The sequence below is a fragment of the Urocitellus parryii genome, chromosome 12, assembly GCF_045843805.1.
Source record: "Urocitellus parryii isolate mUroPar1 chromosome 12, mUroPar1.hap1, whole genome shotgun sequence".
NCBI lineage: Eukaryota > Metazoa > Chordata > Mammalia > Rodentia > Sciuridae > Urocitellus > Urocitellus parryii.
This window is the reverse complement of record NC_135542.1, coordinates 40,506,164-40,534,028: the sequence shown is the minus strand read 5'-3', so window position 1 is coordinate 40,534,028 and position 27,865 is coordinate 40,506,164.

Here is a 27,865-nt window from a genome sequence, read left to right as displayed (position 1 = left end):
GCCACGCACCCAATGAACCACTTCCTCCGGCATCACCCCACCTGCACTTACCACTCAGCTAATTCAACCAGGGATTAATTCACTGACTATGTTAGGGCTAGAACCCAATCATTTCTCCTCCAAACATTCTTGCATTGTCTCACACATGAGCTTTTGGAGGACACCACATCTAAGCCATAACGATCCTTGTGGGTGAACAACAGCAAGGGAAGAAGAAGTAAGCAGAAGCCAAACTCTTTTCTTCTCAGCTTTATCCCAGTTATGAAAACTTTAAAATGATAAGATCAAAAAGTGTTCTCTCTCCTTTCTTCTCTATTACCTTCTGTGATTCAGCTCTGTTGAGATGTGGTGGGATTCAAAGCCTTCCCTGGCCTGTTTTTACCCAACTCTCCAGTGCATTAGGTCACTATGTGGCATATGGGAACAGCACAGAGTCATTGCCAGCCTGGGGATTTGATATGAATCAGATGTAAAACTGGTTGAAATATACAACCCCCTAGTCTTAAGATATTTAAGGTACAGCTAGAAATTTCTATTTTATTCAGTTGGCATGCTGAATAAATTAAATGAGATCATATGTTCAGTATTTTAATCAGACTTATTAAGGATACATGTGTGTGTGTATTCTAATTTTATTGCTGAGCATCGAGTATATACCACATTTGGTTTATTTATTTGTGTTGAAGGACACATGGATTGTTTTCAGTTTTAACTATTACAAATAAAACGACATGAGCATTCAAAAATAATTCTATTTTATTGTATTTTATTTTTAAGCACTGGGGCAGGGCTTTGTGCATGCTAGCCAAGTGCTCTACCTCTGAGCTGAATCCTCACCTCAAAAAGAGTTCTTTGGGTAGAGATAATATTTCATTTATATTTGGTTCATATGGTAGGGACATGTTTAAATTTTTAAGTAACTGCCAAACTGTGTCCTAAAGTGGTTGTGCTATTTACATAGTGGTCAAAAATTCTAGTTGCTGTATCTCTTATCTGAGGCTCTTGGGAAGAATCTTTCCAAATGTAGTTATTCAAGTGATGTATATTGGTAGGAATGCAATTATGATTTTTATATGTTTTCCCTAATCACTATTCCTGTGTATCATCTATTCATGTACTTATTTTCTAGCTTAAATAACTGTTTAAATTATTTGGGACACTTTTAAAATTGGGATGTTTCATTAGTTAGTTTTAAGAGTTCTTGGTATGCTTAGATATAACATCTCTCTCAAATACGCATTTTCAATATTTTCTACCATCCTGTGGTTTACCATTTCATTTGTATAATAGTTATCTTTGAAGAGCAAAAGGTGTGAATTTGATACCATTTATTATTTATTCTTTGCTTTGGATGCAGTGTTTAAATTAATGCTTAAAACAATTCTTCAGATATTTCAATATTTTTTCCAATTTTCTTTACTTTGTGTATGTTTTTGTTTTTATAGAGATAGGGTCAGATCAAGTTTTATTTTCTTGCATATGTTATCAGTACCACTGGTTGAAATATCTATAACATTTAATTAAATTGGTTTGAACCACTCAAATATAAAGAAGCCATTTATTTGAGGGGTTGCTATTAGACTTTCTTATTGCTTCAGTCATTTGCATTCACTATGGCCTCATATAAATAACTGTAAGCATGTATTTTACTTGTTTCCTGGGATCGTCCATCACACAGCAGCTCCGATGAAGGTTACATGGTCTAGAGGGACCTCACTCACATGTCTCAAACTATCAGGCTGTGGGCCAGAGTGCCCTGAATCTTTACCTCTTTGCAAATAACCTGCCAAGCTTCGAGAATAGTACTACAAACTCTTATCAATTTTCTCTCTGTTTCATGTTGGGTAATGTCCTGTTGGCAAAAGCAATTTGTAATGCCATGCCTAGATTCAAAGGATGGAGAGAAAGACTCCACCTCTTTTTTGAATAATGGCAAAAATCATACCAAAGAGATCATACCTACAAGGGTGGGGGGAAAAAAAACTGTGTCTTTTTCATCCACTCTACCATATTTTCATGGATTAAACTCCGGTCAGCATTCACAATATTGGCCGGTTTTGAATCACTTCTGTTTCCTACTCAGTGAAAAGAACATATGTTATCATCTTCTAAATTTCGGTTTTCTGTCCCCTGTCAATGGTTTCATTAGAAGCACATAAAATTAAGTGGGAGATCACTGCAAATGCTCACGCTATCTATGGGGAGAAAATAAATTCTAGATTTATTTGCTGCTGAAGTAATTAAGGCCAAAGGATTTCCATAATAATATCCCCACTGATTGATTTGCTGTGTCAATATGTGTCTAGGACACATAGTAACTGCCAGTAGGGACCAGCAATAAATAGCACTTACCTGCAGACTTTGTGTCCCACGGAAAATTTTCGAGGAATCAGAAATTACAAATTTTACGAGAACAGAACCAAAACATAACATTATCTAAAGTAGCATTTCTTAATTGCTGGAGGACATTTATTTGTCTTCAATCTTCTTTCTCTTTCTCTCCCCTGTTCTCTCTTTCTCCTTTAGGAGAAAGGTTATAATTTCTCCTTAGGAGGCAGGTTATATTTTTGCTTATCAATGCATCTTGAGCATAGAATATGGATTTTAAAAACAAAAATTAGATATTTTCACATTCATTTGCTTTTATTTGCATTTCAGTGAAATTGCCACTATGAGAAAAGTCAGTGGAAAAATAAAAAAAAACAAAATTTTGTGATCAAGCTCTAATTTAATGATGTTTGCAGATGGGTTCTTGGGTGATGACATTGTGAAGTTGGGGCCCCTTGATAGAATTGGTGCCCTGCTGAGACACTCTAGAGCTTGCTAGTTCTTTCTACCAGGTGAGGTTAGTAAGAAGGTGGCCATCTGCAAGCCAGGCAGAGCCCTCATTATAAGTGGACCACACAGGCACCTTGATCTTGGATGTACAGCTTCCAGAAGTGTGGGAAATCTGGTTTCTGTGGTTTAAGCTACCCAGTAAGTGACACTTGGTGGCAGCTGACTGACTAGGACACACTTTTTCTAAGTGTGACAAAATAAAGTCTTCTTTTCTTAATTAAGCATTGCCATTGTTTATAGTTATTTCAATGTGTGAATCAGAAGTCTGTTGACACTGGAAAATCAAAACAAAACTACAAAATAAATAAGATGTAGAAAAATTTATAGCAGAGTAACACTTGTGAATACCCTCCCCTAATTTCAATATCACATATTCAATACAGAAGCTTTATTTTTCTACACCATTTTTTATTAAATGGATATGATCAGTTTCATTTCTTATAATATTCTTATTTATTAAAGAAGCCTCTTATATGTTATGTGTAATTACATTCAGAATAGCCTTTAACAAAAATATTCTACAGTAAGAATATGAAATTAATGGAAGCAGATCATCACTAGGATCTTTTGAATTTTAATTTTGATTGATTTCCATCTCAAGGTAAGAAAACTTTTTCCCCTAAACTACATAAAGGTGGTATATTCTCAGTGCTGAGTTGCTAAGAATTTTTCCAATTTAATGAGGTCAGTGTCACACGGAGGAGTAGAAATTCACAGCTTGAGAATGTAAAATATGGTGATTTCATTAAGAAGACAGAAGAAAGGCTGAGAGGCACTAGGCAAGAACCCATGGTTGGCGGGGAATTTACTATGAATCTAAACATTATGAACAACAAAAAATTAAATTAAATTAAAAATACATGCCAAAGCTGTTCAGTTAGAATTAAGGCTTCTGTGAGGAGCTCAGTGGGAGGGTCAGAGGCCCTTGATGCAGAAGTGTATGTCCTAATAGAAATGATGGTAATCATGGAATAGGAATGGTGAGAGATAAAGGTGAAAAACTGAATTTCCCCAAGTGCCTCCTACATGCCTGAGATTTTTCCAGTTTCAAGCATTCAGGTTATTACACATGTTTTCATGGGGAAAGGGTTTTAGGATGATAGATACTTCCTGACTAAAACATTTCTGGAATCCACAAAAATTTTCTAATTTGTGAATCCATGTTCTTTAATCAACTGAGTTAATAGGTGTTATTCTACCACCCACCCACTTACCTATACTTGAACCTCTGTAGACAACTGCTTGGTTACTTACTACCAGCAGAATATTAGACACATTCTTGTTTGCCTTGCATTTAGGTAACTAAAGAACCATTTTGGAGATTTTACCAAACTGAGGAATTCCTAGTATTTGCACTTGAAAAGTGGTATAAACCAACAAAGGCAAACTTAATGAGCAATAAATTTGATAATCAATCAAAATAAATTGCCTTTTCTGAGGAATTCTGAAAAAGGAAAAGTCCTTATTTCTATCTCTCTTAGTGATTTCTTGCTTAATTGGAAAAAGAATGAAAAGTTTAACTACAGCTTAGTCTGATTTAATTACATCTGACTTAATCTGTAATATAATGATAAAAATGAGTTATTTCATTTTTTGGAAAATCAAGATGTTACCAAAATGATTAATTTTCAAAATTACATATGTGGTGATGAATTATAAGTTTCATAATAAGAAATTTATTTAGAATAATTTTTATAAATTACTTAAAATATAAAAATAGTTTTATTTTGTACTACTTTTCAATTAGGATAATTCTCATTGCCTTGGAAAACGAACAGATATATATGCAGTACCTTCTATGAGGACTGATCTTATTAATGGCATCTTTCAGCCTGTCTCAGCATCATGTGTGGTTTTGAATGAATTCCCTGAAATCTAGGCTAGCATTGCCATTAAGAATTGTAACCTTACTCTGGACACGAGAAGGTGTATCAAATATGTCAGAACTTCCTCTCCTTAAATCTATCTCTATAAGCTTGGGAAAGTCATATCAAATCTGTAGAACCTATCATTCACCTCTGGAAAAATAAGGAATCATATCAGATATCACTAAAATTCTTGTCAGTACTAGTTTTCTGCAAAATTGACGTAAATGATTTCTCTCAGTTTATGGAGAGCCAGCTGACTTTTTTCTGAGTGGTAAGTTTATGTAAATAGGATGCATTTTGCAGTCCCTTTCTTACTTAATTTCTCTCTGAATACTGTCAAAGTCTTTACAGATGAGAATATTGAAGCTCAGAGAGCTGACATAGCTAGCAAACTGCTCAAAAGCCCATGCTTTATCCACTGCATTGGAAAAAAGCAACACATTTTTCTCCCAGCAACATGCAGATCAGGTTGTATAATAGAGGCATGAGGGACACCAAATGTGTCAAAATTATTATAATTACTGGCATTTACACATGAAATGTTAGAAATGATTTTTACTATGAAAATTCCCATCATATGCAATATCTTGTTTGATCTTTTTGTGAACAGCACTGCTGATGTGGAAAGGGCCAGGGCTTAGCTTCTGAGAGCCCTGACTGAATACCCTAGGTCTACTGCTTGCTAGACCTATCACTTGGTCTAAATGCTGATTCCCTGGCTAAACTCTGATTTCAGTGCATCCCCATTGTCCATTATCTAAATTCTGGGATGATAACCCTTTTTTTGTTTGGTTGTTTGAAACTCAGTTATATGGCTACCTTCTCAATCAATTCATATTTAACACTTGGGAGATAATAATAGGGTGTTCTATGAGAGATGTGAAAATTAAGATTGCCAAAATGCTAACAATAATACATCACACAGAATGTCAGAGACAGATTTAGAACACACTTGTTCCTGTATTGACAGAAAAGGAATGACCTTTCATCTTCCATGCCACCTGCACTGTTCACTCATGACTCAGTGTTATTGTACGCTGGCTTTTCACCCTGGGCACTGTGCAGAATGGCATCTCTGGAACTACCATTTGTGATTGGGGTAAATAATAATTATGCTTGTTACTTTTATGTGCACAGGTGGAAGCAATCACTTCAAAGCATATTTTTTTTTATTATAGGAGGAATCATTTAGGAGACTTTCTTTTTCATTATGCAAATACATGTTGAATACATAAACAATTGCTTGCACAGAAGGATGCAACTGATTTTCTGGGATCTAAATTCTGCCATTCCTGAGATCTCTGGATATATGTACTGCAGAATGGAATGGACTGATTTATTTAAAAAGCGCAGGGGCTTCTGGGAAGGAAGGGACTGAGATCTCAATCCTTCTATTCTAAATATACTAGTTACAGAAAGATGTCTGTATGGACTGATGTTTGCATGAACTGTGTGGTCCTATAATTGATCTGCAGTAAGAAAAAAAAATAACAAGGGTCTAAAGAAAAGAAAAGAAAATCCAGTGACATATCTGGTGATAGTGGCTTGTTAAATTTAGGTATATGGATGGCAAAAACTAGAATGGTATTAGAAAAAAATAAGCCTAAGCAGAATGAAGCAAAAAAGAGCAATAAGCTTGGAACCCAGCAGGTGGAAACACAATGTTGCCAGGAGAAATTTGTACTAGCATCATTGAAACAAGGGATATTTGGTACACTGTATACAGCCAGTCCTCTCAACAGCACCCAGTGGTAGCAACCAAAGCAGTTAGAATAATGGCCTGATTTAACATTTCAAAGGGAGAAGGAAACAGCCTGTTAATCAGGAAAAATAGGTGTCATTTATAAAACTTAGGAGGTAAGAAAGCATGTGTATTTCAAGAAGGGTAAGCTTTTTCTGCAATTAGCATTGGTCAGCCATGCCAGGGCAGCCCTGCAGTGACAGGGAGGGCCTGGGGATCACAGAGAGCACTGTTCACATGCAGGCAGGCTGGAGGCCCCTAGAAGGTTTCTCTAGTGTCGGAGTGTCACATAGGTTCCCTCTATACCAGCATGCACTAGGCAGTCTTGGGACAGGAGGCCCCTCCACTCCACCTTCAAGAGACTTACTTCTCCAGGGCCACTGCATCTATGCAGACCCATAATTAGAAACACAAAAGAGCAAGTGAGAATAGTTGCACAGACAATGCAGGGAATTTTGAAGAAGGAAGACACCATCTGATCAGGATGAGGGAAAGCCTCCTCCAAGAGAATGTGACTGAGAATGCCCATAAATGGGAGGCATGGAATTTCAGTGGAGATAGAAAACAAGAGTCCTGTGTTTTCTGTGCGGTTCCTCTTGAGAACCACAGAATAGCGGTTGCTCCATATTCTTTGCAAAAATGCTTCTATATGTAGAAAACAAATGTTCTGTGGCAAAAACGATATACATATAGCCTTATTCTGCAGTAACCAACACAGAAGCTTCTTTGCATATAGCAATTATTTTTCCTAGAAAAGCAAACTACTTTGCAAAAATGAGGCAGTGAGTCTTAGTGACATCTTAAGTACAATATTATAGCTTTAAAAATGTTTCAGCCAAATTCAAAACTATAGCATTCAGGAGTTTTTAATTTCACTTTGCTGAAATGAGTTTCATTCGTTAGGACAAGGAAAGGAAACTCCTCAGATTGCTGAATGATTTTCTCCCATTGGTAAGAAAGCAACATTTCTCTTATTTGCTGCTCCTGTCTTGTGAGTATTTGAGCTTTCCTCCTGCAGAATATTTATTCCTTTGATAGATTTTATTTTTCATCCAGGGTGTCAAGAATAACTCGACTTAAAAGGAGCTCAGTATAAAAAATGCAAGCCTTTTGTGTATGTTTTCCACTTTTACCATCTCTGTAGAAGCAGAACAAGTGATTGCAATTGTTATTTGCCTCCTTTTCTTTTGCTCTGTCTTGGTTTTGTACCAGGTCTGTGCTTTTTCAGGAAGGCATCACAATGCTTGATGTAGGTGTAATAAACCACACAAACGAATGCCTCAGTAATCATGTTACATTTTAGTTTAAATATTCTGCACCACTGCTTTTCATTGTTCACTTTTTTGAATACATTTTTAACAAAGTTCTTCTTTATTAATCTGAATCAAAATTCAGAATAGTATATTCTGTGAAATTATAGATCGAGAAATCAGGCTCAGGTTGCCATAGCATTTTGGAACCACACATAAAAATGAATCATTAAGGCCAATGGTCATTAATAGTTATCACTATAGCCAGTTGGTCCAAATGACAAAATCCAAAGCTGCATTCGCTAATTGCCAGCCTAAGCCAGAGGAATATTTGAAACATTTTTATGCTTCTTTTTGTGCCCCATCCACCCATGGTTCTCTGGTGTATAATCATTAATTTGTTTTCCAAATTTATAATACCCTAATATAGGTAGGACCTGGGATAATCTCCATAACTTTCTCAGCCTGACATAATATGATAAATAATGTGAAGATAGTTAAATGGTAATGATTAATATAATTCTACTGGGTTTTATTTTTAAATTAGACTCTATATTAAGGCACTGAAAACTACCTTAGGCCACGAAAAAAGGATATCAGTATGGAGATTCCTCAAAAGACAAGGAATGGAATCACCATATGGCCCAGTTATTCCACTTCTTGGTATTTATCCAAAAGAAATAAAATCAGCAAACTATGGAGATGCATGCACAACATATCACAATAGCCAACGTATGGAACCAGCCTATATGTGCATCAACAGATGAGTGAATGAAGAAAATGTGTTATATATACACAATGGAGTTCTATTCAGCCACAGAGAAGAATGAATCGTCATTTGCTGATGAATGAATGGAACTGTAGAACTGGATGCCAAGTGAAATAAGCCAAACTCAGAAAGTTAAAGGTTCAATGAAGCTGGGGAGGAAAAAATATGAATAAGAAAAACTTATCTCATGAAAATAGAAGGGAGAATAGTCGAGTAGACAGAGGAAAGTGATCAACGGGAGGGAAGAAAGAAAGAAAAGAGGAGGTACTGGGAAACAAAACTGACCAAATTACACGATATGCACATATGAATAAATCCAAATGAATCCCACTTTTCTGTATAGTTATAATGTACTAATTAACAAATAAATGAAAAGAGATCAGGAGGGTACAGGAAACGGATTGGGAGAGATAGGAGGTGACGGAAAGAAAAAATACTAGGGAAAGGAGTGGAGAAAATGTGTTCAATGTTATGTAAAATTACAATGCATTAATAAAAACAGCAACCATAGAATGATTACAACAAAATTCTGAATTTTGCTTCTTTGAATAAAAAAAAATCAAGAACATTTCTTCAAAAGCAATTTCCAAAGATTAAATTTTGCTAGTTGTTTTACTTAGGTTTTCATCACTGTGACCATAATACCTGATGAGAACAATTTAGAGAAGAAGAAGTTTATTTTGGCTCATGGTTTCAGAGGTTCAGTCCATGATCAGATCACTCCATAGCTCTGGGTACAAGGGGAGGCAGAACCAAGTGGTGGAAGGGCCTGGTGAAGAAAACAGCTCAGAACTTGGTACCCAGGAAGCAAAGAGAGAGCTTTGCTCCCCAGGGACAATGAACCCAAAGGGCATGCCTCTAGTGACTTACTTCCTCCAGCCACACCCTACCTGCCAACAGATACTGCCCACTTCATCCTTACTAGTGGACTACTCCTCTTGTAAGTTACAACTCTCATCATGTAATCATTTCACCTTTGAACATTTTTCCCTTGTCTCAGTCATAAACTTTAGGGGGATTCCTCATACCTAAGCCACAACATTACTGATAATATCTTCTTGTTTTATCTTACATCTTAGAACATTCGAAGAAAATGTTAACTATATTAATTCTGTTGACTCAAGTGGATTTAATTCTTTTACTTTTAATTAGTTATACATAAAATTACATATACTTATATATATAATTATTAATTCTAATTATATATTTATATGTATATTATTAGTTATAACTATATGCATTTATATAGGAATATATATATAATTATATATTCATAAAAGGTAAAAGAATATATATATAATATATGTATGAAGAATATATATGTTTGTGTGTGTGTGTGTATATATACATATATATATGGAGAGGGAGAGAATGACAGAGAAAAAAAGAGTGGGAAAGAAATGGTGAGAGAGAGAGAGGCCTAATTCAAAACAACATTTAGGACAGAAAAAGAATAATCAGGATTTAGTATTTGTGGTATCTGCCAGTGATTTCATTTAATTTAATTATGGTAATCCTCTGAGTAATAAAACAATAATATAATTAAGACTCTGGAGATGAAAAACCCAACTTTCAGAGTGGTTGAACACTTCCTAATGTCAGCTTGTTACTTCTCTTCAGCCCAGGTCTCCAGATGCTAGAGAAATGCCCTTCTGCCCTCTTATCTGAGCAGTCAGAGGGAAGATTATAGGGAGAATCCACAGACCTAATGACTCACCAGAATAGTGTCCAAAAACAGGATGCCATATTTTCCTCCATTCTAATCCTTGTTGTTATTTTACAGTGACCTTTTTCTAAAGAAACAACTGGATTAGGTTTGGGTCAAGTGCCAGAACCAGGAGGCAGGTGCATTGTCCCAGATGTAGAATTGACTTGTTTCTGTGAATGTCTTAGGGACATTTTCCACAGAAATCTGTTTCTTGGAAACTCTTCTGTCCTGTATCCTTCACTTTATCACTGTGTCCTATTACTATGGTCCTGGCCAACCAGGTCCCTGGATACCCAGAGTCCAGAGTGTATAGCGCTGAAAAGGAGCAGATTATCTCACATCACTTGTTATTTGGGGAGTAATTATGAGGCAAAATGGCTATTTTCCCTCAGAATCTTCTTACTATGGAATGTCAGAGACACAAGGAATTGAGCTGAGATCAACCACTCCCCCACTGAAGCCCGGGGCACAAAGTATGTAACGGAGGCTGAGAAAGTATGAAAATTTGCTTTAAAAAATTGTAATTTCTAGCTTCTTTTAGAAAAACCAGATTTTACATTGCCATACCACATTTCAATTGATGTCTTCCACTTGAATTTGGACTTAACATTCAAAGTCTCTCTAGGCTGGGCGTTAGTGTCAGGTGTTTTACAGCTCCTACCACACATGGCCTATTATCCTACCTACTTTAACTTGGTCATCTTCTCTCTGCTAGGTTAATTACCACCTCTTGTGGCTACTGAAATTTGCTAACCCCGCATTAAGGAAAATGCCAAAGCAGATTAGAACATTAGAGTGAAAAGGTTAAGTGCTGAAGTTTAATGGGTTTTTGAATGGGACAAATCATCTAACTGTTTTTCTTTCTTTTTGTATAAAACAATTTTTGATGGAGTAGGTCATTGTTTCAGGCTATAGAAACACACTCTCTGTTTTAATCTCAAGATTTCTATTAGCCACATTTCCTGATGGTAGACTTCGAGCTGAGAAAGTACTATTCAGAGTCAGATGATGTTTTAATGTTTAGAGTTCAGACACGGATGATCCATTTGCGAATGGCATATCCAGAAAACCTAATTTTGAGCCACAGCTGAATCCTTTCTGTAGAAGAACGGAAGATATGCCATGGGTGTTATGTGAATGGACTCCAAGTTCTTTCAGGGAAATATGAGTTCTTTAACCTGAACTCGGTTTCCTCACTGCATTTTTCTGAATAATATTGTACCTTTCTCTTTTTCAGATTTTGGCATGACTAAAACTCATCTTTTCTCAGTTGCGTATTCTCCTAATTTCCCTTTATTGTGCCTGACTTCTCCCTGGGTTCAATGGTACTCTTCTCCTTGAAGTCTCCTCTCCTCTCTTGAGTCTCCTCTGAAGTGTCACAGATAGAATAAACCACCTGCTTCAGTAGGATCATGAATGTGCGTTGGAGCATTCAGCTTAATGTATGCTTCTCTGAGTTTTACTAGATTTTGAATTACTAATAATTTTAATAATATTTTCAATTCACAAAAGATACGATGACACATGACATTAAGAAAAGTTTTTAATTAAATTGGTAGATGAATAAAAGGAGCATATCAATAAAAGAATGCATGTGACTATATATTAATTTTGAGTTGGTTACTAGTTAATTGTTTATAACTGAAGTTTTGACATTATTTAGGTCTTTTTCTATCTATACACAATAAAAATAGACACCTAATTATGTCCAAAATAATCAATTTTTTAGGATGTAATGACTCACCAGAATAGTGTCCATAGTTTGCTCACCAGAGGAATGCTGTCCTGTACATTTCATAGCCAGAATCCTTACATTTTAATACATTAATGTCCCCTATACCAAGACTGTGGGAAGACCAAAGTTATTCACTGGCCAAGACCAAGTCAACACAAAACACTGTCATAAAACATCTAAGTGAAATAACTATAGCATTTTGTTAATCAGTTCAGCCTCCTTTGGCAAGTTTTGGGATGACCTAATTTTAATGTCTCTGTAAAACAAATTCATTGAATTAGATTCAGCTTAGGGAATCTTCCAAGTCTGGTATTTATGAAAATTTCTTCAATACCCAAACTATGTGTTCACTTATCCAGGAAGGACCCTCAAGGGTTATTTAAATGATTTGAAACAAAAGGCAGGGATAGTCTACTGTTTAGGAAACATGAACCAGCAGTTTCAGACATTTCACCCTTTCAACATTTAATCCCTTTTAATTTCTTTCAATGATAAAGTACTTTTGTAAAGGTGATTTTTCACTAGTTATAATAAATAATAAAGCAAAAATAAAAATCAGTAAGAAATAAGAAGCGAGGCTGGTAGTTTTCAATCTAACCCCAAGGTTTCAGAGATATGAGTGTGCCCCAAAGGTATGTTTACTAGTAACTGTGATAATATAAGAAGGAAATAAAAACATTTTCTCTCATTTAATATACACTATATTTTTTTAAAGAGAGAGAGAGAGAGAGAGAGAGAGAGAAAGAGAGAGAATTTTTTAATATTTATTTTTTAGTTTCTGGTGGACACAACATCTTTATTTTATTTTTTATGTGGTGTTGAGGATCGAACCCAGTGCCCTGCGCATGCCAGGCGAGCGCGCTACCGCTTGAGCCACATCCCCAGCCCCAACATGCACTATTTAAAAAAAAATCTCTATTCAAGTTGTTAGGATATAAAGATTTAAGTGTTTTGAAACATTCTAGTAAATATATGTAACTATATGGTACTTATTTTGGTTCAAAGTATATCCAGAAAAAAGTTTATGAAGATGTGAACAGATCCAGGAAATTGTACCATCTGAGTAATTTCAAATAAATTTCTCAATTATCATCATGCAAGACGGGGACAACATTGTTTATCCACGTTATGTTGGAGTCAAAACTTCATCCAATAGATTAACAAAAATGTTTATGCTGAGAAAAAAACCCATGCTTGGCTTTACTAGAATTATACAGCTACTTAATGGTGGGCTGTTCTATCTGTCCACAATTTCTACATTGATGGCACAAAGATAGACTAATTCTCATTCTCAACTCCTGTTATAAAATGCGCATTTCTACAGGGAGGTTAAATAGAAAAGAAATAGCAGCTGCTAAACAATTTCCATAATTATTGAAATCAGATGAGCTCTGCATTCTCTTGGTGCACTGCCAGAGGGTCCAGCTGGTAAAAGCAACTGGGCAGCTATGCATGGAGAAGGCCCTGTGGTTTCTACATAAGACTTGGAGATAAGCTTTCTCCTGAAGAAAGACACATAGATTCTACTGTATGAGTTATTTTTTATTTTAATATTATTAACTACTCATCAAAGGAAATAGAAGACACAAATGATGAAAAAAGTTAAAAACAATTAACAATTCCACCACTTTGATCCATTGTTAATGTCTTGGAATATACCACTTATATTTTACTGCTTTCTTATCTGAATATTTTAAAATATTATTTCAAACACAGTGACTATAAAATTTATTATTACCTATTCCTCACCATAGCCTCTTTCCAGACAGATATGCAGAATTTATAAAACATTGTTTTAATTGTGGCATACTGTTCCAATGAGCAAATTTACTGTATAGTAGGAGGCTGCTTTTTAAAATTTAACATTATAATTTTTCAAAAATTTCACTGTGATAATCAATGCTGTTAACAAAATGGAGTCCAGCTCACATGGAGGTATTTAGCTGACTCTCCAAAATCCATATTAAGTTACAAGAAAAGAATGAAAAATATATAACTCCCCAATGAAAGGACAGAGACAGAGAATGTTAAGGAGGCAACAACAGAAAATGTCAAGAAAACCTTAGAAATGGTCAGATGATTGGGTTATTTACTTTGCTTAGGAGACTTCAGAGAGCTGGATGGCAGGGGGTCCATTATTTCAGAAGAAATTTAGAAACGTACTTTCTCAATTTTCTGAATAGGAGCAGATTTTGATGCTGGGGCAAGAAGCCTCATGGGGGGGCAATGAGGGGCGCCTTATCTGCACAGGTGGATTCATCAAAGTCCGAACAGGGAAATAGGCGTTCTGACTCTCCTGTTCTCAGAACCCCTGCCCAGCTTGCACACACCTCCCATCAGGATGAATAGAGGATTATTTTTGGGGGGACACTTCAGGGGCCCCACATAAAACACCTGCAGAAGTGGCATCTGAGAAAATTCCATGCAAGTATTCAGGTCCGTACCTCATTCTGGGCACAAACAATCAAGTACGAACATAAAGCTTCTCAACCATTCAGTGCTGCACTCAGATATGGTAAATGCCAACTGCTATTTTTAAAAATGCAGAAAAAAATAAAATTTCTAAAATTGTTTGAGTTTCTTCAAATATATAAAGTTCTTGGATGAATAATTTGCAAAACAGAATTCAATGAATGACAGAGAACTTTATGGGTATTCTTAATAAAATGGGGATGATAATTGACATTTGTTTCATAAAGGTAGACTGGAAGAAGTTTTTCAGAAAGTATCACATAAGTCCAGCAGGTGACTGAGGCCAGGGTTAGAGGAATGAGATACCAAGTTCAAGGCTGACATGGGTTACATAGCAAGATCCTGTCTCAAAATCAAAAATAAAAAGGGCTGTGGATGTGGCTGAATGGTAAAGTGGCCCTAGGTTCAATTACCAGTATTCAAAAAAGAAAAAAAAACACAAAAGTAAAACAATACACAGAATCAAAAAGAAAAGAATAAACAGATTAGAGGATTTTTCAGGAAAATTAATATCTGAATAAAAGTTATTATAGACCAGATAAAAAATAAAAAAGAAGACAGAAGAGGAATATCAAGTAAAGAATGTAAGAACATTTTCCATAGCTTCTGTGAGTAAGGCTTTTAAACAGAAAACAAAGAACAAACAAACCAACCAAGTGTCAAGGATAAGGAATGATAAATAGCAGAGTTTTGTGAGTTATTTTTAAAAATTTATGATTCCTATAAGCTTCCAGAGAGGGAAAAATTGTATAAAATGAATCAAGAAACCAAATTTGGCTCAATCTAGAAATGGATGGAAGTTAAACTTTAAATTTATAAAGGCAATTAATGTCCAACTCAGCTTATTTATAGAAGAATATAATATCCATTATAGATTTTGTTTTCTTTTTTGCATTACTGAGAGTTGAACGCAGGGGTGCTGTAATACTGAGCTACATCACCAGACCTTTTCATCTATTTATTTATTTTAATTTTGAGATAGTGTCTTGCTAAGTTGGCCAGGCTGACCTTAAACTTGTGATCCTCTTTCCTCAGCCACTTGAGTAGGCCCAGCACCTGGTTCATTATAACATTTTAACTGAGGATTTTTGGAGTTGCTTTTAGAGTCAAGTGACTGAGTTGACCAGAGAAATTTTAAATTGAGAGAATTTGCTACCAAGTCTGACTGAATTCATGATGGCTGCTTAATTCATCTACTAAAATGTTGTGTCCCTGCTTGTTACATCTTTTCCTCTCTTCTTTGCCTACAATGAAGATGTACTTTATTGTCCCATTGCTCTTGAAGCATTTGTGGTTTGGGGTCAATAACATATATTAAGTATTTAGAAGACAACTCTGATCTCAGAGCCATTGTTTGAAAACCTGTGATCATCATGGGGAAATATACTATAGTATCTCTGCACAGGGAAAACGGAGATGGACATTTTAGTGAAACACACTGATGTTCAGTATGTAAAGCTCACAGTAGTAAAGGTGTGCATGCACATGTGTGTAATCATGTATGCATGCAAATGTGGTACTCACATGTTTATGTGTATGTATATATGATGTGTGGCAAATTGTACTTGTACTATGCTGTGGGTTAAGTCAATTTTAGTTGTTTTGTTAGCTTCACATTTTCTCCAGCAAAAGAACTCTTAACATATGTTGTAGGGCAATACTCATGCTGGGTGACACTTCCTGAGGATTTCTGTCAATATTCTAGTGCTCATTATTGAAAATAGCAACCAACATGGTTTGTTTCCAATGCTTTGCTTATCATACATCTACTGCATGGCATGGTACATATTTACACCCAAGAATTCTTTGTTTTACCATTGCATGATTAAAATAATGAGCAAGTTCAACACACACACATACATAGACACACATATACACACACAGAGGCATTCACAAGCAAGAAAGAAATAGAATGTACATGAGTATTTATTCCTTGGTAACCATATTTCAAGTTTAATTAGTATTCTGTTCTCACAACTTCACCATGATAACAACAAAAATATTTGTTATGCCAATATTTCTCAAACAAGTAAAAGTAAACAAAAAGCATGTAATAGAGAAGAAAAGACAGGCATTCTTAATTTCTAAATATATTCCAGGTCTGCCCATAGATAAGATTGCTGTCGCTATGAAGACTGCTAAGTATGACAGCCTAAGTGCAGCTCTCTATGTAGTAGCCTAATGTCTGGTCTTTCATCAGTAGAAATAGTCTATATAAGTAAGCAGTCTATTAATAAGTGGCTTAGCCAACAATCCACCTAAATTGGACTATCTTCTTAGCAAACAGGAATTTTGAAGGCTATTTTAAGTAGCTATTTATGTATCCCCATTCTACAAATTCTCCAAGGCCAAGGGCATGTTCTAATATGCTTTGAGTTTTTAATACCTAGCAAATTGCTTGAGATAAGGTAGGCACATGCAAATGCTTTTAATTAAACTAAGTAAATTTCAGGTTGAAATTTATCTCTGGTATATAAGAACCAATGCTTTATCCCAAAACATGACTTACATATTAGAAAGGATGGGTCAGAAACTTCAATCATTTAAGATACTACATTTTTTTACATGCAGCCATAGCCAGACCTTTTCTTCCTAGAGGACAATTGCAATAAGAGAGCAAGTTGATATGTTTCCCTGTAGTGTTCCGATTTCTAGAAGCTTGTTGTGTGCAAAGCATTGTACCAAACATGTCCACATGTTCCATTTCATTTAAGTTTGACTTCAATTGATGGAGAAGCTCTCAATATCCTTTTTTTTTTTTTCTTAAATGAGCAGGTTGGAGCCCAGAAAAGCTTAGAAGCTCATCAAAGGACACTGAGCAAGAAAGTGTTAAAGGATTGGACCTCAGGATGTTAGATGGTAGAGCTCTCATTGTTACCTCCTTCAATATCCCACTGACCTGATTCATTCTGCCTGTCGGAAAAGAAACATAATCAATAGCAAACAGTATCCAGTAGTCTTGATGTCAACGTTTCCTGTCAATATTCAACTTTTATTAGAAGCCTAGATTTATTTTAAATGCTTGAAATTCATTCATTCATTCTCTCATCCACTCATTCATCAGTGACCAGTTTTCTTTCCGAGAATATGCATTTTGCTTGAAGTTAGAAATACAAAAAGAAATAGCAATTTTTTATTGCTGCTAATTATCTAGTCTTACTGGAACTCATTTTCAACAGAGAAAGAGAACTAAATAAGTGGACACATTGAAATACAGAGAACAAAGAAGCTATAACTAACTCTGCCTTAGGTGTCAGTGAAAAAATTAGCACAAACATCAGCAGAAGAGAAAGAATATTCTAGGTGAGGGCTAGCACAAGTTACATAAGTCATTAAAGCTGCTGGGGTACCTGGGTATAGGGAGAAGCTCTGTGTGTTTGAAGTACTGGATAAGTCGTTTTAGCAGAACAAGAGAATAGAAATAAGACATAAGATGTTGCCCAAGCACTTAAGTTTTTGTTGTTGTTGGTAGTTCTCTTAGTGCTAAGAACATATGACCCCAAACACAGAACATTAGTCCTTTGATCTTGTTTCTAACTGAAGCCTCATGAAAAGCAGGAATGCTCACTCATCCTCGATTCTCACCTCACTACAATTCAAAAGAGGGTGGTCAGGAGGGAATATAAGACAAGGGAGTATGGTACAGGGCACTCCGGTCCTTTCATATTTTCACATATGTCCTCATCATGTACAACTACGTGTGGCATATTGCTGTTGTTCTGCACCAGCACTTGAGGCCCAGGCCTTTCTCAGGGGAAACCCTGTGTTTTTGCAGCTAAAATGTCATTCTGACCCAACTGTAGACCAACAATTTCTGGTGATAGCCATAACTCTGCATTTTTTTTTCTTTTCAATTTCCTGCAAGTTGGAGGAGCCTACACAACTTCTCTCCCTGTAGAAAAGAGCAAAATCAACTGTTACAGTGGTAGGATGTGTGAGCTCATTCACAGGAGCCGTAACCAATGCTGTTCAGAGAACATGTCAGACTATAATGAGCATTTATGGAAAATTACGATATTAAATGCAGATTCACAAAAGAACGCTGACAAATTAAATTAACTTTTAAATAAATCACCTAAAGTTCATGTCAGACTCAGACCAATTAAACTCAAGGAAAAATGTGCTTGAATATAAGAGTGGAACCAAAATGAAGTAAAAATTTTATAAGTGGAAGTGATTTATGTAGTTATTAATTCAGAGAAGTTAAATTAGGACTGTGATCTGAAAAGATAGTTAATGTAAATAGCATGGATTTGGGAGTTGAATAGATCTGAGTTTTAATTAGTGGGACCACTCACACGTGTGACCATTGCTCAATTTAAACTTATTTCGTCTCAGAGTTCCAACGAAAAAATAAAACACATAAACAATCTTCTTTTGAGTGTAAAGTCAAATGATTATATAAATAAAGCACAGAAGTTTTATGAATACTAGCTTTTAAAATATTTAATAATCTTATAATAAGGATCACATATTTCTGACATAGAAAAGTAGGAGATATTAAATAAGAAGTGTTTGATTTCTCACCTTAACACAGTCACTTAATTAAGTGTATAGAGAAATATTCAACAAACCATAATGCCCTTTATAGTATAAGCTGCATAATAAAATATACAGTTACTTACTCGTTTGATCAACAGTTACTTAGCATCCACCATATGCTCTTAGACAATTTTGCAAGACTCTATGAAAATATCAATAATAAGCAACTCAGTCCTTGGTACCCAGGCAATATCTAATGGGAAGATGGAAAGTAAACAATTAAAAAATTCCAATTGGTTGTCAACCCTAGGGGAAAACATTGCACTAGAGTTATTTTACATAAAGTGACTGGGAAAATCCCTGAGAAGGAAACCTTGGGGGAGAGATCTAAAAGATAAAAAGAAGCCAGTTATGCAAGTGTCTGCAGAAGGGCCACCCAGGATGTGCAAGGCAAGACGCTGAGGCTGAACAGAGTGTGAGAGAAGCAGTGTGGTCAGAGTGAGCACAGAAGAACTAGTGAGGACACAAGGACACCAGTGAGAGCCCTTGAAAGGCCATGCAGGACTGGATGGAGTTGTGTGGGCCACAGTGGAGTTCACAGATGGAGGGATAAAGAAAGTGTGCTGTGGATGAGCTCCAGAGCAGCACACTTGAAAAGCAGGGAATGCTGCTGTTTGGAACAACAGGGATGAACCAGTTGGCTCAGTGAACCAACCCAGACACAAAGGACAGACAGCATATGATGTCACTCCATCATCAGCCTCAGTGACTTGAGGTTGCAGAAGCAGAATAGGACAGTGGTTTCCAGAGGCTAGACAGTGGTTTCCAAAATTGGAGGGAGAATTTTACCAAAGTGTACAAAGTTTTAAGGAAAAAATAAAATAAATTCCAGGATCTAATGCCGACTAGAGTGAATTATACCATACCATGCTGTATACTTGAAATCTACTAGAAGTAGATTTCAAATGTCCTACACACACACACACACACACTCTCTCTCTCTCTCTGTCTCTCTCTCTCTGTCTCTCTGTCTCTCTCTCTCTCTCTCTCTCTCTCTCTCTCTCTCTCTCTATCTCTCTCACACACACACACACACACACACACTGTGACTGTATTTGGTGATAGATGTGTTGATTAGCTTGATTGTGGTCATCATGTCAAAATCTGTGTCAAAGCTATGCATGGAACCATCATGCTGTACATCTGTAATGTGCATAATTTCTATTTTTCAATTCTACTTCATTGAAGCTGAAAAAAAAAAGTCAACCTTACTTCTCCCCTGGCCCCTAAACTGCCACCCTGGGATTCATTTAACACACTGATGGTAGTGTCAGTGAGGAGATGGGGGAATGATAGTGTGAAATATCAGGAGAGGAAAGAGAAAGTTTCTTCTCTCAAAAATGCATAATATCCAAGAGGGAAAGTTGTTATATTTAAATAAATAAAAGCTGAGAAACTCCTTAAATAGGAGAAAGGCATAAATCTTTGGACCTTGGTTGGATGCATAAAGAATATCATATATAAGAAATAAAAAATAATTCCACTTAATTGATAGAAGATGCAGAACATAAAATATGGAGATCTTAGTGACTGCAGAGGAGGGACAGATTACTCACACCACCCATAAAGAGGGTCTTACCTTGACAAACTCTATGTCAGCCAATTATAATCCATATAGCCTTTACAAATATGAAAGTTGAAAAGGGATCATAAGGATAAACAACCTCAATATTGACAATTTGGATCCAAATATTTAATGAACATGATAAGGGAGTGTCATCCTCAACAGGAATGATGAAGAACCAAAATAAGAGTCTTCTGCCATTTATATTTGGGAGGCCACTGCTTTGGCACCAGAATCAGACCAAGACCAAGTGCATGGAGCCACTCATGCCCAGGACCTCACATACAAATGGAAGTGTGAAGGAAGCAGACGAATCCCCAAACAGAGAGTCATGCCTTGAAAGAAGATGCACAGCAGTGACTCAGAAAAAGCCTGTTCCTCCTGAGTGTGCAGTAAGGACGTCAGCTCAGCTTCAACCCTCACAGGGAAAACAACAGAGTGGCCTGATGTCACCATCTCTGGCTTTCAACTGTCCTGCTCCCTTGTTCCTGTCCTACAGTCACATCCAGAGGAACACTATTCTATTTTATACAGAGAGATGTGGTGCCGGGGTCCGGCTGCAGCAAAATAGCCGGGGGTGACGAATAACTTGTGTACCTTGATACAGCAGGAATGGGAGCCATTTATTGTAGGGCAACAGAGCTATTTATACATTTTGCACAGCTTATCTTAATTAGCATAAACTAGATACATCAATCAACCAATAAGGAATCTCCACACTTAATGGCTCACTTTTGTTACTTCTCAAACCACTCCCTCTGGCATTTTGCCAGGCACCATCCAGACTTGTTTACGAACTCTAACATTTCTCTGGCAAAATACCAGGTGTTATTTTTGACTTATTTACGGACCTTAACAATGTGGCCCACCTGGTAAAAGAATCACAAATAAAAGACAAAAGTTTCTTCAAACTAAATCGTTGTAATTTTGTCTTTTGACAACTGTTTACAATAACAAATTGAAACCCATAATGAGAAAAGCGAGGCTGTCAAGTCAGGCAATCTCAATTTCCATAGGAATATAAGAAAGAAAGAAAATCATCATAGCATCAGTAAGCTTTGAGACCATCATAAAAGATTTATACTTACAGGAAAATGAGAAAATACCTGATTTATAATAATATTATATACTAATCTATTTTCATTCCTAATTGTGATTAAAATTTTGGTGTTTTTGTAGAGATTTGAATTGAAATTGTAGTTGCTTATTGATAAATATACCATATATACTCATCTAAAATATTTACTTAAGGATATCCCCATGTGCATCACTGTGCACATTGAGCTAAAGGGCCCATATCTCCACTGATTCAGAAGAATGAGTTTTCATCTTTTACTAAGAAACTTGCTTAATATGCTCTGGTCATATTCACTTTTTAAATTTGCCTGGTTTGGGAATTGCTTAAAATCTTATCTGAGTGGATTACCCTAGTAATTAATCATCCTTAAATCCCTTTCACTTATCTAATTACCTACACCTTTATCTCTGTCAAAGCAAAGCTGCCATTTTCCAGGTGACCCATTTTGTAGTTTACGTTTTGTTAATCGCTTAAGAAATAATGAAAAGAATGGATTTTTTTTTCTGAGTTCACATTGATTAGGTGTTTTGTCAAAGACTCATGTAGAACTCTAGGTCTCCTTTTCCATTTCACATATAGGGAACTGAGTTTCATTTATCCATTTAGTCACTCAGCCATAATTTATTGTTATGGTTTAGATACAAGATTTCTCCCCAAAGCTCACGTGAGACGATGCAAGAATGTTTAGAAGTGAAATGATCAGGTTATGAAAGATGTTACATGATCCGTGAATTAATCCACTCATGTGAATTAATTAGGTGGTAACTCTAGGCAGGTAGAGTGTGGCTAGAGAAAGCAGGTTACGAGGGGTGTTCCTCTGGGGTCTCTATCTGTCTTTGATGAGGAGCTCTCTCTGTTTTTTGGTTGCCATGCCCTAAGCTGCCTTCCTTCGCTATGCCCTTCCATGATGATTGTCTGTTTCACCTTGGACCAGAGCTGTGGAACTGGCCAACCATGGACTCAATCTCTGAAATAATGAGCCCAAACAAGCTTTTCCTCCTCTATCATAATATATGCCATGGATTAAAATGAATAAACTGTGGTCCATGTTCTATGTATGCAAATGGGGGCCTAGGGTACAATCAATTCATCATGATGTGTGGAGTGTTATAAAATTATCTGACATAAACTAGGAACAGAAAGGGGTAAAATGTGGCTAAACAATTCTAATGCAGGCATTCTGGGAAGGTCCATGAAGAACAGTATCTGTGCTAAGAACTAAAGAACAACCAGAAGTAAGCACATAGACAAAGGATGAGATTCAACTCTTGCATCTGGAAGAAATATCAGTTACTTTCCTTAATATCAGTTACTTTCCTTTTCCAGGTGTATGAAATTCCAGAGAGTTCATTAGGACTCAGAAAAAGGCAGTGGTGGTGGATGTAATGGAGCACCCCTGTAATCCCAGCTACTCAGGGGGTTGAAGTAGGTAGAAGGGTCACGGTTCCAGAGTGGGCAATGCAGTGAGATATTATCTCAGAAAAAAGGGGGGGAGGGTACACTACAGATGTAATGATGTAACTAAGTGGTAGGTTGCCCCTAAGTTCAAACCCCAGTAGTAAAAAGAGAAAAAAAGGCAGGAGAGAGAGAGAGAGCGAGCGAGAAAGAAAGAGGAGATGGTAAGGGTAAAAATAGAAGAATGAATATAGAGTTGAACAGCTCAGTCTTAGATGACTTTGAATGCTGTGTTGGAAATAATAATAATAATGATAACAATAGTAATTATTTCACATATGAGTAAATGAAAGAATGAAGGGAGTTTTGGATATTACACAGCTGTTCCAGAAATGGCAATATAAGTACAACTGTTTTATCTCCATTCTGATGGATTCCTCCCTGTTCCCCAAAAGAACTAGTACATTTTGCCAGGAGTCAGGAAGACACAGTATAATTAAAAATTCCAAGTGGGCACAATTACTTTTCATAAACACTGATCTTCAAATCTTAATCTTTTACTTTGTCTTTGGACTCTCTCCAAACCACTAGGGCTGGAATTGAGCTGGTCACATTTCTGAGGTTTGGGGAAATAGCCTATTACTCTGCCTGATTGATGGAGGAAATAAACAGAAGGCAATTTGTTCTTTCCTTGGAGAGCCAGAGAGGAGCCACCATAATGTGCCATTTAAGATGAAGGAAATGCCAGCAGCAGGACAATGGATGGTGAGAGCCAACCACTTTCCCAGTGGCAGGAGGGAGACTATAAAGGCCCTTACTGTCATTTGCTGTGAAATCAGGCAAGCCATTTTTTCTTCTGGTTTGGTGTGCATTTGTCCTGTTCAGGTTAGACTGAATTACATGTATTACTGTTTATGCATGCACATTTATCCCTTCAGCTTATTTTTCTGTTTAATGAAAGGCAAATGGTGTCTAAACTATGTTACAAGCTATTTTTCATATCCCATTTTTGGCTACCTATTCTACAGAATATAACTGACCAGCATTTGTTAACTATTAATCATTTGTAGGCCCATTCTAAACTACTAATTATACTAAAGTGTTTAAAGATTTGCTGGTAATTTTACTATTAATATCACCGATTTTATAGGTGAGAATATATTCAATTAAAAAGTTACATAGAGATTAATTTTCCCAGGATAACAATGGCAAGATGGGTTTTATGTCCCTAGAGTTTGTGCATTTGACTGATAAATTTTGCTGATTTTTAGACATTAGATTTTTTTTCAGGAAAGCTAGCCAAATAAACACATTTCAGTGTCTGTTCTTTTTAGATGATCACAAAATTTAGTGGTAGCAGAGCCAAGATTCAAACCTGGTCTGTCATTGTGGCTCTGTATTCTGCATGATATCACTGTCCCCAGTAGGTGGTCCATTCACACCTACACTCACACACTCCCACGTCCCCACACACAGACACACTTATGCACCTGCTTGTGATTAGCATCTTATGTTATTATATTAGTTCACTCTGACTGGAAACACATTTTCCCTTAGGACAAAGAGTATTTTGTGTAACAAAGGAGTATTTTGAAAACAAAGAAATGATCAGGATGCATAAGGATTAATTCCTTTATATGATATCAGGACATAAGGTCTAAAGATTATGAAATATGGCATGCAGTTGGAGAATCCACAACTTAGGAAATGATGAACCTCTGTGCCAAGGAGGTACATACCATGGAGCACATATACACAGAGATGTATATAGATATACACATATGTATATGTGAATTATACTGAGATCCACATTACCTAAATAAATGTATCCCTCAGTAACACCTGCATATATGACTGCATAACTTTTTCAGAATGTTCTAGGCAGATGTGTTGGTAACATATACCTCTTTAAGAGAGCATGTGCATGCCCATGGGAGGACTCCAAAGGCACAGTACACATACACAAACACACGCTTCACATGTATACCGTGGTATTTAGAATTATTTTGTGGAATACAGCACTAAAATGGAATGAATTAGAACTACTTATGTCAATATTGGTGGATCATACACCTATAGGTTTAAAAGCAAACAAAAAATAAATTGCAGAAGGTACTCTAAATATCCAACCCCTTAAAAAATACATGTAAGAAAGCATTTACATGCTAATGATATGTACATACATATGTTGTCAATCTATAAATTAAACCAACATCCTCTTTGAAAAGTTCATGCCAGCAGTACTATGCTATAATAGTTGCTCTTTATAAAGCACACTGGGTGAACTCAGCTTTGCTGTATTATACTTTTTATATGCTATATATTTATCTATTGCATATCACAAAAATTCCACAGGAATAAAATGATAACAAAGTCTCTACTGCTAAACTTTTCCCATACAAAATTCCAAATAAAGGTCATTTTCTTTATGAGAATATCCTATAAACTCAGAGACTCAGGAGGTGCATTCAGATGAACGCAGGATCCTGGACAGACTAAGCAGAGAGCCACAGGCAAGGTTCATAAAACGTTGATGTGCAGCATTTCAATTGGCCTCTTACACTCTGTGGCAATTTGTAGCATATCCACCCTTTCATTTTCCTCCCTGCTTCTCTTACCGCTCGGGGCACAGACCTTTTTCCAGATACATGGGACATACCCGGTAAATGCTTACTGAATGAGTTCACAAGGCAGCGCGTGAATGGAGGTCTATTTTTTCCAGCTGGGTCTATTAACTTGAACAAGCCAAGCCTCCCTTTCAGCATTGGTTCCTTTATCTCTGAAATTAATGGGATCTAGGCTGTGGTCTCCAAGGTGCCACTAACATTGAGAGTCTGCATTGTTACTTTTCAGGGACTCTCCACAGGGAATGTCTGTTTCTTCCATTATAGAAAAAAGTTATATTAAAAAGTACAGAAGTTTTTTTTTTTTTTTCAATTGTGCTGAAAGTGGAGTTCTTCTTTTAACTAATATTCCTATTGAGAACACCACAATAGCCCTTTCCATTCTTTCCCTGATATCAGGATGGATGGTCTAAAGTTTATCAGTGGATCCCAAAGCAAGGAATATGCAGTTGGCATCAGAGTGAGCATCAACAGGGCCTCGTTCTGGTGACTCAGCCCTTTAGAAGACATTGCGTACAAGTATTGTAAGGAACAGTGAGGTGATGAGACACTGTCTTGTGAAATGCTAAATGGTGTCAGCAGGGCTCTGCTTGCTTTCCAGCTTCAACTCTCTCCTTTCTGCATGGCTATATATCACTTAGCGTCCATGTTCTTCCATTCCCTTATAAATTAAAATTAAAGACTTGCGTTTGACCTCTCATTTTCCTTTAAGAAGGATTTTAGGTTTGCTATCTACAAAATGGAGAAGAAAGCATGTCTCCTATACTAATTGTTAAAGAAAATATTTTCGGTAGAAATCTCCTGTTACAGCATTTTGCTGGAGCAGAAGAGCCACTCTGATCATTGTTGTGATGGTTGTTTTTGGAGATCCATGATATTCCACAGGGCATCCTTACAGTAGCAGCAGATGGAAGGAAGACAAAATCGAGACAATTACCAAGAATTGTCACTTTCCTCGACAGAATCTCCATCCATACTCTCTTCATGGCCCATCCCTTTGTATGTGTGGACAGACCCATGCAGCTATCTTGCAGAAAATAGCAAAACAAACAAACAAAAAAAATCGGATTCCCCACAATTTTATCACCAGTACTTTTCCTATTATATTTGTGGTTCAAGATGCTTGTTTCAATTTCCTTATCTTACCCCCAAATCTTGACAGTACTTGTTATCCCCAAATTTGCACACAGTAGGTCAAACATTAGAAATTTGTGTGTTGATATTAAAGACGAAATAAAAAATACTTGGATGGCAATCATGTAGCATTATTTCTTGGCATAAAGGATGTAGCACTGTTCCAGGTTTTCAGGATGTCTAAATGACCGGATGGTTTCGTGAGTGGTTCTGATGTATTTTTCCAGAATATTCATCTATGATGTCTGGAGTCATGCCTTATTATGTCCTCAGTCATGTTTAGGCCATGCCCTAACTAATGAAGCATTTGGAAGAATAAAATAAATCCTGAAATCCTAAAAATTACGTTGTTCCCAAAATTATTATAGCAATATTTATTTTTTTCTATTTCAACAAATATATCCTATTGGGATATTCCCAATAAATAATATATTTATCTTCTGAAAACAAACTATAATCTATTTCACAGGCACCTCAGGGTGTCACTGACTAAAGGCAATACCCAGGAATCATTTCATTGTTTCCACAATTAGTAATTTTACCTCAGCCACAGACTTTGGTTGTTTTTCCTACATTACATCAGATGTATAGTCATCACCAGGCTGGCCAACTGTCTGCTTAGCCTGCGACTTGCAGAAATAAAGATCACAAGATCTCTTTGAAAGAAAGCTAGTTATACCAGAAAGAAATATTCATGTAGGTCTTAAGTTGAAACCAGGAAGTTGCAAAAGGGAAATCACTAGCTACTTATTAGAGGAAAAATATCTCCTCTCATGAATCATGAGCCTCAGTAAATCTGCTAGAGATCTATCCTACAGTTTCTTTTATAATTAACAAGGGTGCAGGAACAACGGAAACTGGACAAGATGAGGACAGGTGAGGGTGAGGTAGTCAAGAGGGACCTTTGTTTGCTGAGAAGTTATCCCTAATAGCTCTGAGTTGTATAGACTTCTGTGCCCGTATTTGTGCTTATGATTGGCACATGTTCTTAGCAGGAATTGGGGAAGACAGAGGGAGGGACAGGAAATAACAACCACCTGGGTTGATCACTGTGACCGGCTGTGCCCCCTGTCATAGGAGGATGGGTAGAGTTGGGAACAGCAGCCTCCTTCCCCAAGGCTCCCAGAGCCCACTTGGATATGTAAGG